Genomic DNA, 17519 nt, shown 5'->3' with positions numbered 1-17519 from the left:
AAATCCTTTTTGAAAAAGCGTCTCATGAAGCACACTGTAAATCAGCCCTATGCCACAAAGGTTTTAACCAGGTAGGTTAAACCCTGGTATTTTTCCTCACCAGCAGCACACAATGCTAGGTGAAAGAGCTGACACAACTTGCATCATTAGAGTTGATAAAAAAAATTGCATAATTTAATACACTGTGTAATACCATCCATATTATAAATATTAAGTAGCTGCTGGATTCTCAGTACAAGGCAAAGGCAGAGAGATGATTTATGAAGGAACTTCAATGGAGACCTTACCACCCACAAAGCTCAGGAGGGCTGAAACTGGGTGAGGTGAAGGTTGAGGCAACTGGTGCCTGGGAGCCCCTTGGCCCTGCCTGGGCACATGAAGAGCTGGGCTGTGTGAGGACATGCTACTGCAGTGAGCCATGGTGGAAAGATCCTCTTCCCCACCTGCAATGTACCAGCTGAGTCCCAGCTCAGTGTCTGGGAACAGCTTCACTGGAAATCCTCAGAGAAGCCTTCTCCCCAGTCTCCTAACTCACATTTTGCACTTTTTTTTTCCCCCCCGAGAGAAACCTGAGGGACCTTTTGAGTTGCTCCATTGCGCCTCAGGCAGAGGTTCTTCCCCCTCATCACTGCTGGGGTAATCCCTGTTCTCCTTAGGACACAAGGGCAAAGCTGAGAATGGAAGGTGTTTCTCAGGACATGAGGACAAACCCACGGTTATGGATGTAACCCATCATTTCTGGAGTTAGTTTCTGAGGTGTGTAGTGTACAGATTTTCCCATTTGGAGCTGTATAGTATGCTACAGAGAAGTCTGTGGGTAAAGCCTTGTGTGAAAGAGGTTTGTGGTGCTAACAAAGCTCAGACAACACGTGATTCCTATGAAGACTGTGGCCTTGGCAACAGAGGAACAGAGAGGAAAGCAGGGACTTTCCATGTATACTGAAGCACCAGGGAAAACCCTTCCCCCTGCATGCAGACATTCCCCAGCACATGCTGCACAGGGCTGTGGGACCCTTAAAACCCTCCTGTGCCCCTGCAGCCTGTATATTCAACTTCAGCCCCTCTTGCCAGCCCTGCCCTGGCTCCTTTCTGCATTGGCTCAGGACACAACTGGGCTCTGGTGGAAGCCTTTGAGCCCCTCAGGGGAATCCCCAGGGCATTGTCCTGGGAACATCTACCACAGACTCTCCCCACCTAGGCTGACAGAGGAGACTTCCCCCATGGTGCCTCACAACACTGTGACCTACCCCAGTTCTGCTCTCCCCACAGCCCCCTGGTTCTTGTGGTTTCTCCTTTCCCTGTTTCCCCGCTGGCTGTGGTGGCCAGCCTTGTGTCCCCTGTAGGGCCCTGCCCTTTGTACCCTCAGACCATTGGTTCCTAACCCCATACTTAATACATACACCTTTGATCCTGGTCTCTTGTCCCTGATCCCTTCAGCGTGTTGGAATGAACCTTCACTGGAATTTATCCTACAAAATCTTGCCTGTCTTTGCTGAGCTAGCTGTGGTGTGTGTGGCGGGTGGACTTGGCTGCTTTGCTTGCGTGCCTCCCCAAGCAGCCTTTCCAGAAGAGATCCCTATTGGGAATAGGTACCAGCGACCACCATCTAAATTCCACGTTGCTACAGCCCCCCACTGTCCAGAGACCACGAACTTTTCATCTTCCACCAACACGGGGTGGTAACCCACGTGAGGAAAAACCGATTAAAAAACTGTTGATTCCCCTGGTGCTCTGACTCATGAAGTGTTAGTCACCAGCACAGCTGGGAGAGCTGCTGTGCTGAGGAGTCCTCTGTGTGTGCAGCAGGACAGGGACAAGCTACTGCAGGTGTGTGGCTAGCAGGAGCTTCATGTGGGCTTTCAACACCAGCCTCCTGCTCGGTTCTTGCAGCTCCCTGACATCTGGGGAGGGTGGGGGATCTGGGAATGCCTCTCTGACACTGTAATTATCATTTATTTGATCATCCCTCGCCGTTGATCCTCATTAAAGCGTTTCAGACGTGATGGAGTTTTCTCTAGTGGACCAATAAATTAAGGAGACATACATTTTTAGAGTAAGCATTTTAGTAAACAAACAGTCTGGGGAGAAAAAAATATCTCTGTGAAGCTGGTATTGATGAAAAAAAGTCTCTGCTCATGGGGAGCTGCTCATGTCAGTGAGAGCTATTCAGCTGCCTGGAAGACAGAGAGGGAAGGGCTGGTGTGAGGGGCAGAGGGTGCTGCCACAAACACACCTCAGGGTTGCTGGGCAGGAAAAGAAATGTCTATCACTGTGAGGGATGGCAGTGGACTTCTCAGAGGTGGCCCTTTTCCATTTTGTTTGGAGGTTTAATTACAGCACAAGATGCTGCCCAGTCATCCTGGGAGACAAGCCTCTTCCTGAAGCCAGAGCTCCAGGTTTGATATGCAGAGAGAAAATGGTTATACCCTGTGCTTCAGAAAATACCCAGAATCAAGGACTCTGCTTCACATTCTGAACTTCTCTTGGTCAGCACTGTGTGCCAGGAGACCCTGTAAAGCCCTGCTGCATGAGTTCTCTCTTTTTTGGGTTCAGAGCACTCATATCCCCTGGAGGACATCCCTCTGATCCCTCCTTCGTCGCTCTGGCCCAGCATAAAGACATCCTGCTGATGGGAACAGAGGCATGGCAGCACTGTAACTCAAAGAGCATTTTTGCCTGCAGTCACTGGAAATTGGAACTTTTCACCCACCACGGTTTGTCTGCACTGCTCTTGCATGTGCCCAGCTCAGGATCCACAGATATTCCTCTGTCTTTAGATGGTTCACTCCTGTCAGCTTGCACTGGTTTTGTTTCACTGCAGGATTTGTTTGGGGTGGGAGCATATTTCCCTTTCTCTCTGCCCAGGCTATGCACAGTCCACAGGTTCTTGCCAATTCTTCTGCACAGCAATGCAATGCACTTGATTTTTGCACAACCTTTACCTGCACAGGGGTTAGTTTATGTTGGCTGTCACAGGCTGTGCCTCTTCACATGCCAATTTTTGTGAGTCTGACTTTGAACTTCACACGACCCCTTGTGTCAAGCCCTTACCTGCAGCATCTTGATTTTTTACTTTGTCCCTTCTGTCAAGGCACTGTCCTCCTCCCTCCATGATTTACCTCTCTTTCTTGACAAGCTTTCATTCTTTGTCATGCAGTAATTCCGTGCCTTCCTTTAATCTCTCCCAGAAGGTCTCACTCCAAACCTTCCTTATAACACAGTCTGACAAAAGACTTTACTCCTAAAATCATGAAGGTGTTTTCTGCTGATGGAAATTCCTTGCCCACTATTCTTCCTTTGCCTGCACATGCAAAAAGAGGTAGGTACATCTCCTTTGTTTCCTGTTGACATAACACACCCCACACCAAAACTTCTGCAGTGCATTTTCACAGCTGAGTTCACTGCAGATCATTAGGAACAAGGTGTTTACTGCAAGGAGCTGAAGAGCTCTTTTCCTGGCCCCAAGGGCTTGTGTGTAGCCCTTGGCCGTGGCTGAGCCTCTTCCAGCCATTCTCTGAGTTTGTGGCCTTTTAGTTCCTGCTGAGAAGTTCTGGCTGCATCAATGGGTTCCTCCCCCATCCCTTCCCAGATTAAAGCTTTTTCCTGTTGCTGAGGCAATTGCAGGTCCTAACTCAGGCTCTGCCTGGCAGTCAGTGCCCTTCCTGGGGGTCCAGACCATGAATGTGTCCATACCTGGGTGCTGTACTCCAAGAAAATCCCTTTGGGGACTGGTCTTTCTGCTGCTGCTCCTGTGGCAGCGTGGAGCCACTGGTGACTGGGTCCGTGTCTCTGCTGCACATTCATTAACAGCAACATAAAGAACAGATGGCACCTTCTCCCTTTAGTGCACCGAAATGGAATCTGATATGATCCTCTGTTCTTCGTTATGAACGGTTTTAATTGCATTAGAGGCCTCAGGATTTGCAGAACACGTCATCCCTTATCGTGCAGGGCAGGGAAAACAAACACTGCTGAGCTCTCTACCCAGTGACTCATTCATGGCAGAAATTTTACACTGGGGGATTGGGCTGGCTCTTGGTCAGTGCACATCCAAAGGCCTGAGCATCCCTTCAGCTGGAAGGGGTGATAGGACTGGCAGGGAATTCCAGGATAGCAGAGTTTTGCTTTGAAGAGCTAAACTAAAATAGTTAGAGGACCAAAAAAGGAAAAAAAAAAAAAAGAAATATAACCAGATTTCAAGGATATAATTAGTCACTGAGATATTTGCATTTTCATGTTCAGTCACATAGGTAGGGGATTAGATGCACATTAATCATTGGAAAGTCTCAGGATAAATATTTAGATACATGGAAATGATCTCCAGATTTCTATTCCAAGACAAAATACTTAAGAGAATGTTGAGAAATGGCCAATATCCAGAGCAGTTGCTGAAAAATGAGTAAAAGCTAAAGTTCAGTTTTACAACAGGATGTGCCGTTAGCCCTGGAATTCCTGTGAAAAACCCCTGGCTTCAGTGGATTTACAGCCTGACCTGAATAGTGCTCAGGTTTCTGCTTGCCTTCTGCACAGAAGCACACTTCAGCCTTCTTCATATTCAACACAGGTATGAAATTTATTTTTGCATTTTTGCTTTCACCCAGAATTTTTTGTTTTACCACAAAAGCATTTATTTCTGCTGAGAATCTCTGGAAACAACCACAGCCACCCCCTCTCAGAAACTTCATATCTGCACTCCCAATGGTAATAAAGTGGAGTTTGGTCTTATTTGGGTCTCCATATGGCCATCATTAATTTTGTCATCATGCCTCAGTGCTCAGGGTGCTCAGTTTTCCCAGTCACTTTTATTATCTTACAAAACTTGAGCACTTTTCAGGTTTGATAACATATTTCAGCCACTTTGTCCAGCTGCTTTAAGTATCACAACACTCCACGGAGTTCAGCCCATTGATTGAAAAATAAAGAAGGAAGTTTGTTGACATGGTCCAGGAGTAAGGAGCACATTAAACAGAGAAGTGGGAATAAAAGCCACTTGTTCTGAGTCCCAACCCTCTTATCCAGGGCACATGAAATTCCCTTGTCCTTACCTGCCAGGGGACAGGTGTGGGGAAATTGCTGTCACACTCCTGTGCTTCCCTACATTGCTGACTTCAGCAGTAGGCTTTGTCCAAAATCTGAAGCATTTCACCCCTGAATTTCACCATTTGTAACACCACTTAATTTTAGATGAACAGCCAAGTTTTGTCTTTTATCAATATGTAATAAAGGGTGTTGTTTCCGTGGTTTTTTGCTGTGCTTTCCCCACTCTTTTCTCGATGGATTTGATGTCACTGTTAATCTGGTTAAACTGAAGTTGATTAAAAATCCAGCTAATGAATAAAAGTCATCAGCAGCACACACAGTCTTTCTGGAAAATTCCTGCACAGTTCTCCCCAGCCCAGCTCCAGCCTTCATGCATTAGTGGCAACCTGTTGTCCATATTGGTATTTACCCAAAAAGCTGCCACTGAAGTGGGCAGGAGTTTCAATGCTTCCATCCTGTAACCCCAGTAAGAAGGTGACAATGCTCTTGCAGTCGTGCAGAGGGCTGGGGACACCTGAGCAGGGTCAGCTCTCACAGAGGGAGATGCCGCCCATGGGAAATGTTCCTGCTCCACCAGCTCCCTGAGCCCACCCGGCTTCCCCAGGGAAAGGAGAGAAAACAGGGCACCAGATGGCTTTCTTTAAAAGGCATTCTTTAAAAGGACTGTCTCCCCTCTTTCCAAGGCAAAAAGATCTTTAAGGAAATTTACCTCTCATTCCAATTTTGGGTCAGCTAGCAAGTAGCCCATCCCAGGGCAATTCCTGCAACCAGGAGAGTGCCAGATTTCTCCACAGGGTTTCTCTGGGCTTTGAACATGCTTCACCACCAGGGCAGCCTCTGCAAGGGCTTTGGTCCCTCTCTGTCCTGAGGAGAAGAGTGACTACACCCACAGCACTGGGAATTGTATCCAGCAGGCTGATTATCCTGTTCCCAACCCATGGTCTGCCTGGCCAGGGTCACCCTTTTCATCTTTCCATGGTTTCAATTAAAGATAAAACTTCCCCTGGTAGAAAACATGGGTTTTGCACGTTTAAATTTGTTAGGAGTCACACAGTCAGATCTCAGGCTTTCATCAAAAGCTCTGTGGCACTTGGTATGCCAGCTAAAGCACCCACTCCAGGAGATATGTGAGTTTATGGACATTTCAGCCTTCTTTTGATCACTTCACTTATTTTTTCCTCATTGCTTTGAAATAGATTTGCCTTAACTCTTACCTTGGAGATTTTACAGAATTGTGAAATAACTTTTTGTCAAGAGAATACACATTCTATAAAAATATTGCATGAGGTTTGTGACTGGCATTCTCACAAATAGCAGAATAACTCCACCTTGGTCCTGTGAAATGATTTTTGCTTCTAACTGAAAGAGTAAATCTCATGATCGTGTATTAAGAATATTTAAACATCAATAATTAAGTAAATAAATGGAACTGAAACGGGTACAACTATAGGCCAAATCCATCAGAATGCCAAATAACATCCCAACAAGCAGTGAAAATATCGAGACGGCATCTTTTTACCTACTGGTTTATTACACGATTTGAATGTTTTTGGTTCATCATAGCGAAGTCATGCCTCTAGGTCAGAATCCACCAGAACATCAAAAAACAATAAAAAAGGTTTTTTAAAAAGAAAAAACAGAAGAAAAACCCAAAAAAACCCCTAAAACCACTTGCAGGTGTTGGATCCAGTCATCAAGCTGTGGTCTAAGCTGGAGGATGTTATTTTTAGCAAGGAGAAAAGTCTGAAAGTGTTTGAACTTCTTAGCTCCCAAGTTTTCAGCTATACTAAGCCTTTTCCTTAAAACAAGTATTCTTCTCAAATCCTTCCTACTTGATAATCTTCAAACATTTTAAAGCTCTTGATAGACTTGATAATCTTAAAAATATAACATAACTGATTTCCAAAGTCCTATGGAACAACCCACAGTGCAGAGAAAAAGCCCTTCTCCTATTTTACTGTTAAGCTGTGATTATTAAACCAGGCTCAAGACTGAGGAGCTTGGGGCTGGGAATTCATGGGACTGTTTCATGATATAGTATCAATTTTCCATGTATTGACTTCTCCTGTGATCACTTCATCCATGTTTTTTGCCTTGTGGTACTGGGCTCAAACCCATAGGTGTTTTGTACATTTTAAATCTCCTCATCTTGGCTGTAACAACTATTTTCCCCCTTTGCTGTTAACTTCCATTTGCCCTAGAGGTGGAGAGTCTCTTTCAAAACTCGCCAGCAGGAGCTCAAACTCCCAGCAGCACAATCACCAGGTATCCAGCAGGTATCCACAGATCCAGAACCTTCCTCCTCCATTTTGCAGGACTCCTCAAAGAAGCTGAACAAAAACAGGCATTTGCATGTTTTCAGCAGCTCTGCACATTGCCTGGAGCAGGTGTTTTACTGTGGAGCTGAGGATGGACCATGCAGGGCCCAGGTTTGCTCTCTCCTCAGTGAAATCTTGCAGGAGGAGCCTGGGAAACCCCAAGCAGGGACCTTATCACAGAATCATTGAATCATAGAATAGTTTGGATTGAACTGGACACTTAAAGGCCATCTAGTCCAACTCCCTGCAATGAGCAGGGGCCTCTCCAACTAGATTGGGCTACTCAGAGCCCCTCCAGCTTGGCCTTGAATGTTTCCAGAAATGGAGCATCCACCATTTCTCTGGGCAACTCGTTCCAGAGTTTTACCACCCCCACTGTAAAAGATATTTTCCCTCATTCCTCATCTGGCCCTAAGCTGGGCACTGGTGGCTGCTACACAGAATTCTCTCCTTTCTAAATACATGAGCTGATTAAAAATAACCCCTCTAGTAAGACCTGAAACTCACTCCATCTTGCCTCCAACAGATCAGTGCTCTGATCAGAGGATCTGCCCAGCATCTCTGAGCCTTGGAGGGAGGACGTGGTGCCTCCCCCATGAATCCCTGCCCAAGGACTCTCCCTCTGGAAAGCTGCTCCATTTCTGAGAGGCAGATGGGCTCAGCCTCCTCCTCCCTGGCCCTGCTGCAGCATGGGGACTCGGGATCAGAAATCCCCTAGGTCTGATCATCCAGGTGTACTACACATGGGCATGAGAGACTCTCAGCTCAGTTTCTTGGAGAATTTTCTTCCTTTTTACCATTACTCACTCAAGTCTCAGGAGACTCAGCTCATTTCCAGGAGGAATAAGTGCGTGCCAGGGGGATGCATATAAAACGTAATGATTAACCATGGCAGATAAGACACAAATAGAGCTGTCTCCAGGTGGGCTGGGAGCAGCAGCACTGCACCCATCTCTATTCCCATCTGGCAATCATCAGCCAGGGGACAGTGGTGGAAGCCAGGCAGAGGGACCCTTCCTCATCAGATGTGCTCTGGGGGCTGGGTGTGGGGCAGAGCCTGGCAGACCCAAGGCCAGCCTGGTTCAGCTGAAGGAAGGAAGAAACACATTCTGCAGAGGCAGAGAGGAGAACTCCCAGGTGGTGAACCTGCTGCAGATGGTGCCTTGGGAAGGCTGACCTGAAACTGACTGGACAGAGCTAGAAGATAAACTAGATATTTACTGAAAGGCCTTTAGGGTACACCTTGGGCAGGACAGGAGCCTGATTAGGGCAACGCCCAGGGTGGACTAAGAATGGTAATAAAATGGCTGAACAGTCACAAAATATTACATTTGTATAAGTTTGGGTCCATTTGCATATTGGGGTTTAATTGTCCAACCACAGCCTCAGGTTGTGAGGTCTCACTCTTCTTGTTCCTCCCTTCAGTCCACTGTTGTTTGTGCTTTTGGGCCTGAAAGTTGTCCTTGGTCTTCAACAGGAAAAGGTCTTCAGCACCTACTCTGTGCAGAGAGCTGACTGACACTTAATATGAGGCTCAGAACTACACCCCTAGGCAGCACAGAATCAAAAAAACATGAAAGCTGAAACTTAAAGCATCATTTACCCCCTTCAGAGGAGAAACTCTCTTTAGAGGAGCAACTCCTCACAGTCATGCAAGCGGCAGTAGGAATTAAGGAGATCTTCACTTGGGCATGGGATCTTTAGATGTCTGCAGGGCATGGGGCAGCCAGGAGAGTCACTGACCTTTCACAGTTCACTGACCTTTCACAGACCAACACGCCTTTCTAGGGAAAGTCTCTCTTCCTCAGGCACCTTTGGCCCCAGCCTGCCATACCTGGGGCACTGGGAGGAGAGTGACAGTGCCAGCCAGTGCCCAGCAGCTGGCAGTGCCCAGCCTCACCCCAAACAATCCCATCACCCCACAGCAGTTCCTGAGAATCCCACTTCAATCCACCTCCATGCTGCTGCATTGAGGCTCTTGGAGCTCACTGGGCTTGCACCCCCTTGCAGAACACTGGAGGGCTGCTCCTCATGGAATTCCACTGCATCCTGTGTTATTCAGAGCAGCCCTCACTTCACACCATGGTTACACACACACACAGAGAGAGAGAGAATTTCATTTTACCTGTTTTAAAACTGTGCAGTGTGAGGGGACACCAAATGGAAATCCTTTGTACCAAAAGCTGTGCAATGCATCAGTGAATGTTGGTATTTACTCCACAAAAGCAGCCCAGACTGGGATATTAAAATGTTTTGGTTTAATCATTAAAATGATTGTCTAATCATGACACGTAATTAAAACCTGGATGTGGCACAAACAGGCAGCCAAAGGCAAGCTGGGGGAAAGTGTTAATAGAGACCAAGAAGTGGCAATTTCTCTTCTTGCCCTGACTTCCTGCTGGATTGGGATGTTGGGAAAGACACACCTCCCCTCTTCTCCAAATGTGGCTTGGCAAAAGTGCAGAAAAGACTTTGCCAGTCAGCAGAAGGAAGTATGGCAGCAATCACAGCAGGGACCTTTGGACATCCTGGAGAACTTTCTGGAGAGGACTTAGACAGGGTGGAGGAGTGACCTCTTCTCTTCAGCCCCATTTTTCTGGCTTTTCTCCTCCCTTCTCCTTGTTCTGTTCCCTCCCCAACCCTTTCACTATTGTGGAGGTGGAAACAGAGACTGGCTTTATTCATGCAAAAAGTTTGAGAGAGGAGAAAGAACTGAATAAGACCAAATCTACTTCACACTCCCCAAACACCAGGCATCTTTCCAGCACACTCACCTACTGTGTCCTGGAACCAGCAGCAATGGAACTTTCCAATACAGTCTTTCCAGTTGGCGCTGGAAACACAGGGACCAAAAGGATCTCTCTGCTTGTCTGGGCCAGTCTCACACTGTCAGAGAAAGCTTCAAAAAAAGTTAAAAAAATTCAAGTTTGCCAAGTTGCTTCCCTAAACTAGTTAGGATTTTTTTAAATTTTCTTTTTTGCCCCCAGATTATCATTTGTTTGTATCCATTTATCCTGGATAATGCTATGACAAACTTTGAAGGCAGCAGCTGAATTTCCAGAGGAGGAAGAAAAGAAGATAGAGGGTGAAATGTGCCATGGATGTGTAGTGATCTCAGTGCTACCCACCCTCCTGGACTGCTTATGCTGCAAACCCACTGGCATGCCCAAAAGATGTACATGTGTAGAGGTTCATCAGCATTATTTTAAGGGAAAAAGATAATCCAACACCAGCAGACTTGTTTTCATCTACACAACCATGAGAGAAAACTGGGGTGGACGTGAGGGAGCCCACCAAGCCTTACTAGTTTTATGTCCAGAGCACCCAAAGGTTTGAGGCATGGAGCAAAGGACCTCAATCTGCCTCTTCGCCATTTACTTCATGCTGCAAACCTCATTTCCAGAGTAGCAGAGCTCTTAGCAGCCTGACAGAAATAATGGAACTCTCCAAGGCTCAGTGAGGCTCAGTGCCAGCAGAGCTCCCCAAATTGTGTTTGCTCTCCTTAGATGCCCTGGGTACAGCTGCCCTGGGTCATGGGTGTGAAGGGATATTGGAACCTGCCTCTAAAAGCCCGAATTTGGAAACTTTTTTTGCCACAGAGGTAACTTTTTTTTGCAGGTAGTTAGTGTAAGCAAGCTGCACTTCAACTTCCTCTCAACTTCAGCGCTGAAAGAGCTGCAGTCTCATAAAAATCCCAGCAGTGTATTTTACATGAGGGTTTTTTTCTGGGGTAGACCACCTAGCAGGCAGGAACCTTTCTCCCACAAGGCAGGTGAAGGCAGAATGAGGGCAGCCAGTCCAGGGGTTGATGCAACTCTACCATGGAGGATGTGATAAAGGGATGCCCTCACCTCCTAACCCAGCGCTGACCAGGCAGGGTCACTCCACAGCAGGTGCAAGATCTACATCCAGATTATTTTTGTGGCTTTCTTCAGCATTTCCTGACGCAATGTTTGTGGGGTTTTGTGAAATGAGTGTTTGTGGAAGAATCAGGCTGTTGGTACAAAGAGCAAACACTGACCCTCAATAGGTGTTTCTTTTATCTGCTCCCTCGCGTGCCCCGACTGTTCCCATGCCAGCTCCTCAAGGACACAAATCTGTTGCAATCTCCAAGTTCTGTAGCCCAAAAGGCCAAAGGATAATAATTACCTCCCTTTTGAGGTCCCCCAGACCAGCCTTTGGGGTGCTGCATCCCCCTCAGCTGACTTTCAGGGTGCCAGGTTCTTAGGGCCTCCCAAGATGTGCAGATGGTGTTTTGTTACCCTTCCCCAGGGGAAATCAGAGGCAGGGAATTATATGGCTGCTACACACACTCCCCACACCCTGCAGAATCCATCCTTCCATGAAAATGCCAGAGAGATTTAAACAGCTTGCATAATTTCCAGAGGAAGTAGCGAGAGTAGAAATAAATATACATTGTAATTGTATAATATCACTGGGTTCAGGAAAAAAAAAAATAGAAAGAAATAAAGAAAGAAAATATAATAAAAAGAAAGCTATGTGCTTAGGAAGGTAACCAGATCTGCTGGCAGCTCTTGGAACCAGATGGGACTGGCTCCACAGAAAAGCATGACAGGCTGAGTGCCCATGATCCAAAGGGAAGGGTGCCACACTGCTCCCAGCCCAGCACCACTGGGAATGGTGATGGCTGCTTCTCTGGGGACAGCCACCAGTGCCACCCAGGCAGCTGCTGGCACTCCAGCGTTTAGTAGAAGTTACAATGAATGCATGGACAGATAACCTCAAAAAATGCCTGCTCTGAGGATTTTTTTCTGAAATTATTTTGTGTTCTTACCTTGTGTTTTAAGTTATCAGATGCTGATCCACATGCATTAGCCAAGGTGTGGAAATTTTGCTTGATAACTAATGTAACTAATGCAATAAAAATCTCTTCCAAGTTCCAAGGTGAAAAAAAGAGCTTAATCCCCAGATACCAGTGGACACAGAGAAGCACAAGTGCCCTCAACCACTCAGAGATTCTTTCCCCATGGATTTGCCCAGTTAAGATAGCAGCACTTCAGCAGAGTTCCCACCTGTTCTGTACACCTAAATAAAATTACTGGGCATTTTGCAGGGTGAAGTGGAAGATCTTTAAGGCTGCCAGAGAGAAAGGCTACAGAGAAATCAGGTGGCTGGTGACTGACCCTGTGGCAGAACATACCAGTCTTGGCAGAGGCAAGCCCCATTCCCCCTGCAAACAAAAGGAGCATCAAATCCAGGAGTTTGCATGCTGTGATGACATTCATCCCAGCAGGGCTCTGCTCCCGAGGAGAGCAGGCACCAGGAAATTATGTGCAATACATTTAACTGATTTACAGCCCTGTGCTTGTGCAAGCCCACTGTCAGCTCCAGTTACTTTACAGCCAGCAGCAGCTCCAAGCCTTTAAAAGGTTTCTTTCCCAGCTCACAATATGCGTACAAGGTGGAAAGGAAGAGTACAAAAATCACGAGTTAAAGGGAAGACATAATTTCAAGAAGGAAAATGCACATAACCCCGTAAGAAAGAGGAGTCTAATACATCCCTTGGGAGGGAATTCCCCATCCCAACCTAGGTACCAAGGAATTGAAAGAGGAACTGGTGAGGGCACTGGGCAGTGGTAGTCCCCTTGAGCTCATGAGAGACTTCAGTTAGAATGAAAAGGGTGGAATGGATGCCATCAGCATATGGCATTCTCATCCAGGAGCAAGAATCTGCCTGTTGTTACCCCCTGCTTATCCTGTGGATAGATAAAGGAGAGCCAGTAGTGATATGAATTTATCTGGAGGCAAAGAGCAATTCTCAGAAAAGCACTAGCAAGCTTGGGTGAGGCAGATGTGCATCCAGGCAACCCTCATGTTTCTGTTTCATACCTTTCTCAGGAAAATGTGAAACCACTAAATAATAATTCTGTTTCTCGTTACTCTGCATCATAAGGAAATACAATGCATCTCCTAACACACAGAACTTCAAGTTAATTTTTAACTTTCCTTCTTTATCTACCTCTAATCTGAACTCAGACTATCACAGTGGGCACCTCTCCAATTCTTGCTTATAATTTTGAGTCACCCTTCACATGGCTCTTTTGCTCTTATGCAAAGACCAACTTTGAACTTTGTGCATTACCAAGTTTTCTTCACTGTGACTTACTTCTCCTTAAAAACCACCCAAACTGAGGCCATTTTGCTTTCAATGCATTTACATTTTAGCTTCCTTAAGCTAAAAGGACAACCTTCAAAGCTTAGGGGAGCAAATTTTGTTGTCCATATCTAACATCTTTAGTTGGAATCCTTGCTGTGCATGTGGTTGAAGCATTAGGAAGTGTCAGAGTTTTCTGCAATTCCTAAGTAAGCTGGAGCAGAGGACTTCTTTCACATCTCTTTCATACATTAGAGGGTGTATCTGTATCTCTTTATTGCTAAAATTTCACCATGGACTTCCCAAGGGGTTTCTGCACCCTCTCTATCTTCATCAGACTCAGTAGGGAGAAAAATTTCCAAAGAATTTTTTTTTCAGTTTAATTTCTGATTTTCTCCAATGTAGTTTGATTGGCTTGTTGTTTTTTTCTTTCTCTAGAGTGGAACATGGAACTTATTCACTACCAGGACATCCAGAGGCTCCACTTAGAGCCAGGCCACTCTAAATTATATTCAAACATCTAGAAAGAGACAATTGTTGATGCATAGCATGTACAACTGTGATGTCTTCTCTAAACCAGTGACACAGAAATAATTGTTTGCAAGATCCCACTCTTTTGTTTGTAAACTTGTCAGAGCTCTGAAAACGTGGTGCATCTGTAGAGGGGTCAAAGCACCAGCAAAGACCATGTGGTACCCCGAGAGAAAAGCCCTCTGGTGAGTGTTTTCTCTTGCATCCCTGACAGTGCATAGGGAAGATCTCTACATCCCCAGGTCAGAGCATACACCGGCTCCACATCCCTCCCCACAGCAGGCACAAACCCCTTCTGTCCTCTTGCCACTGACAACAAAACCACCAGGAGCAAATTTGGTTCCATCCCACCCCTCCATTTCCATTAACTCCTCCTGTGCCCCTTCCTCCTAGCTGGAAATTGGCAATTCAGGAACCACCACATGCTACAGCAAAAGCCAGATGTTTGGTCTTAACAATTCAGCATGAAATAATTTTAAACCAGCATAATAAAGATAACACTAAATGAGGGACCTACATACAATTTTTACCTAATGAAACCTTTTTCTTTTGAGTACAGCTCAATGCAAGTACCACCTAAACCATTAAAACTGAATTACTAGCATAGAAATGCACCCTTTGCCATGCACATTAGTAATTAGTCTTGTATTTTGAATATGGAATATTAATAAATAAAACTTAGCACCTATATTGCGACTGTGTTTCAAACCGCTTTTTAAATTAATTAACTCTCACCAGCTTGTGTGAGGCAGAAAAACATTATTAGCCTAGTTTTTACACACTGAGGCAGAGAGCTTTCTGCAGCCTGCAAGCTCCTTGGGCAACATCACCAGCGAGCTCTTTAAACAGCACTTTTAACTCCTGGAGCTCAGATTACTTTGCAAAGGAAATTGCCTTCCTTTCCTTGAGATGAAAGAACCAGGAGAAGAGAGATGTCAATTCCGAGGTCTAGATGTGTTTTATTTAAATCCCTGGGGCTGCAGTGGTGCCTGCCAGGTCCCCTGGCCTGTCCCCTTGGCTGGTGGCAGGCTCAGGGGGTGTGAGGAGGGTCTCTCCAGCAATTACAGCCTGGAGCAAGGTGGGCACAGGGCGGATGCTCCAGGCCATGGGCAGTGTCTCCTGGGTTTGCTGGCAACAGACCTCATCAAAAGCAGGATCCTGAGCTGTCAGCCTTCCACAGGGGACTGCAAGTTTAGAAGAAATTGCTGTGCTGGCTTTCCTGCAGTTATTACCCAGTTCCTCTTGGCCAAGAGCCAGAAAGCTCTGGTCTCAGCCAAGGTGCAGCTCTCAGGCCCTGGAGGCTCAGACCTGAGCTGTGACTTGGGACTGGCAAGCCCTGCAGAACCTTCCTGGGGTCAAATGCTCCAGGCAGGAGATGGGACAGCTTTGTGGGCTCCTTTCACCTGCTCCAGGAGAGGAGGGGAGCCCCAGGCACCGTCCTTGGTCATCATCCCATCTCTCAGACAGGCTGCTCTGCCTGGACACACCACAGAGCTGATGATGCACATGAAAAATTGATTTGTCTGGGACCGAGATGTAAAGATTAAACCCTCCACAGACTTCTGCAGGGCTCAGTGAGGAGCTCTGGAGCCCACGTGCAGGCACAGACACAAGCTGTGTCCTCCTGGAGACTTGCCAGAGTGGAGCCAGCTCCCCGAGCCAAACCCGGGGCAAAAGGCAGGGTTGTTTTGGTTCACTTCTGTTTGCTGAAAGTAATTCAATGGAAGAGCTAAATAAAAAGGGCTTATAGAATTGCTGCTGCCAGGTGACAAAGGCCGTTTAAGGAAGGCCATGGCTTGACCTGGCCTTAGCTCACCTCGCTGTTGAGTCTTCTCTCCCCTCACATCTCCCACTCTCACACCAGCCCTTTCTCCCATTTTCTGGCATGTTACTTCCTCCAACCTTGGCCCCATGCTGGTGTCTGCTGCACTCAAGACAGCACTGTCTATGTCTGATAACACCACACAGGTAATTATAGGCTGACTGATCTGGTGCTGGTTACTGGCAAAAATAATTTGTCCTCTGCAGCTGCATCTCAGACAGAATAAAAGGCCCTTTAAAGGATGGGGGAGTCTACATGGACACAGGTTTCATGGTCCTTGTGGAGCACAGGGGATTCTACACAGACACAAGTTTGATTTAGCTTCTGAGTGAATCTTGCAGGGGAGGGAAAAGTTGTGAAAGTTATAAATATTCTGCAGATTTCTGCAGTGGGCGATTATGTCACGGGGAAATGACCCCTATTGTCAGTGCCTTGGTCTCTGCAGGAGTTCAGGCAGCAGTGGGATGTTTGGTACTTGAAAATCTGTCAGCCAAGCACGGCCAGTGCAAGCCAGAAAAGCTCAGCAAGTTCCTCAATGCCAGGAGCTGCCAAGGGGTGGAAGGAATCCCAGAGCAGGGGGTCGCCTCTGATCACCACCTGCACACTCTGTCTCCTCTGCAGCTCCAGGTGATTTCTCTGCAGCAGGCAGAGGGGAGGCACTCAGCTAACAGGCCAGGGGGCAGCTCAGATGAATCGTTCCAAAAAGAAAAGAAAAACCAACCAAAGAAAATAAAACAGGAGAACCCCCCTCAGATATTTAAACAAAAGAGCAAAGCCCCAGAAGGCTTTTGGTGGTCTTCCCAGCACCTTCAGTGGGTCTTGGCTTCTGCCCAACCTGGGTGAACAGGTTCCACCATATTCTGCAGTCTCCTCCCTTTACCAGAGACTGCACTGGCAGGACAGCATGGTACTTACATGTCACATCTCAATTAACTGGGTCTTAATTTGTAGGGAAAAAACCCAAAACTCGAACCTCACCATCAATACCAAAACCACCCAAACAAAACCTCCCAAACAAACAACAACAACAAAACCAAACAAACCACGCCCCTCCAAAAAACCCAAAATACAAAACCAGAAAAAATCCCAGCAACAGCAAAACCCAAAAATAAATGATAATAATAATAATAATAATAATAAAGATTTTTTAAAAACCTCACAGGGCTCCTTTGAGAGCAGGTCCAGGCAGAGCTCACAGGTCTGTCAAGCAGTTCAAACATTATGTGAGACCAAAGCCAGAGGCTATGGAGGGGAAAGACCTAGAGGGCTCCTCTCTTCTGGGCTCTTCTTCAGTTAGCAGATTTGCTGAGGTTTAAGAGCAGCAGTGTGTAATAGAGGAGTAGCTGCTCCCTTCTCCAAATGATCATTTAGCCCAGGCTTACCAAGCCATTCATTTCATGCTTATTAACCTTTGGAGTGTTGTTTTGTCCAGACTGCCAGACAAATTAACTTTTAAGAGGGGTCTATATGGATGTCTGCAAACTCCCTTAGACACAAAGCAACTCTTAAGGAATATTTAATGAAATATGTAACAGTCAGTTTATCTATCCATAAACTAACACATCGTTCTGGACAACAACTCACTGGAAGTGCTGTGGGTAATTCTCAGGGAAAAAAAAATGTATCTAAAGAGGCAAATAGAGAAGGAGAGCAAGACAGTCAGATACATCTATAGAAGTGCTCTAAAATGCCC

The sequence above is a fragment of the Sylvia atricapilla genome, chromosome 2 (genome assembly GCF_009819655.1).
Source record: "Sylvia atricapilla isolate bSylAtr1 chromosome 2, bSylAtr1.pri, whole genome shotgun sequence".
Lineage (NCBI taxonomy): Eukaryota > Metazoa > Chordata > Aves > Passeriformes > Sylviidae > Sylvia > Sylvia atricapilla.
The sequence above is the reverse complement of the archived record's forward strand: the minus strand, read 5'-3'. Positions refer to the sequence as shown.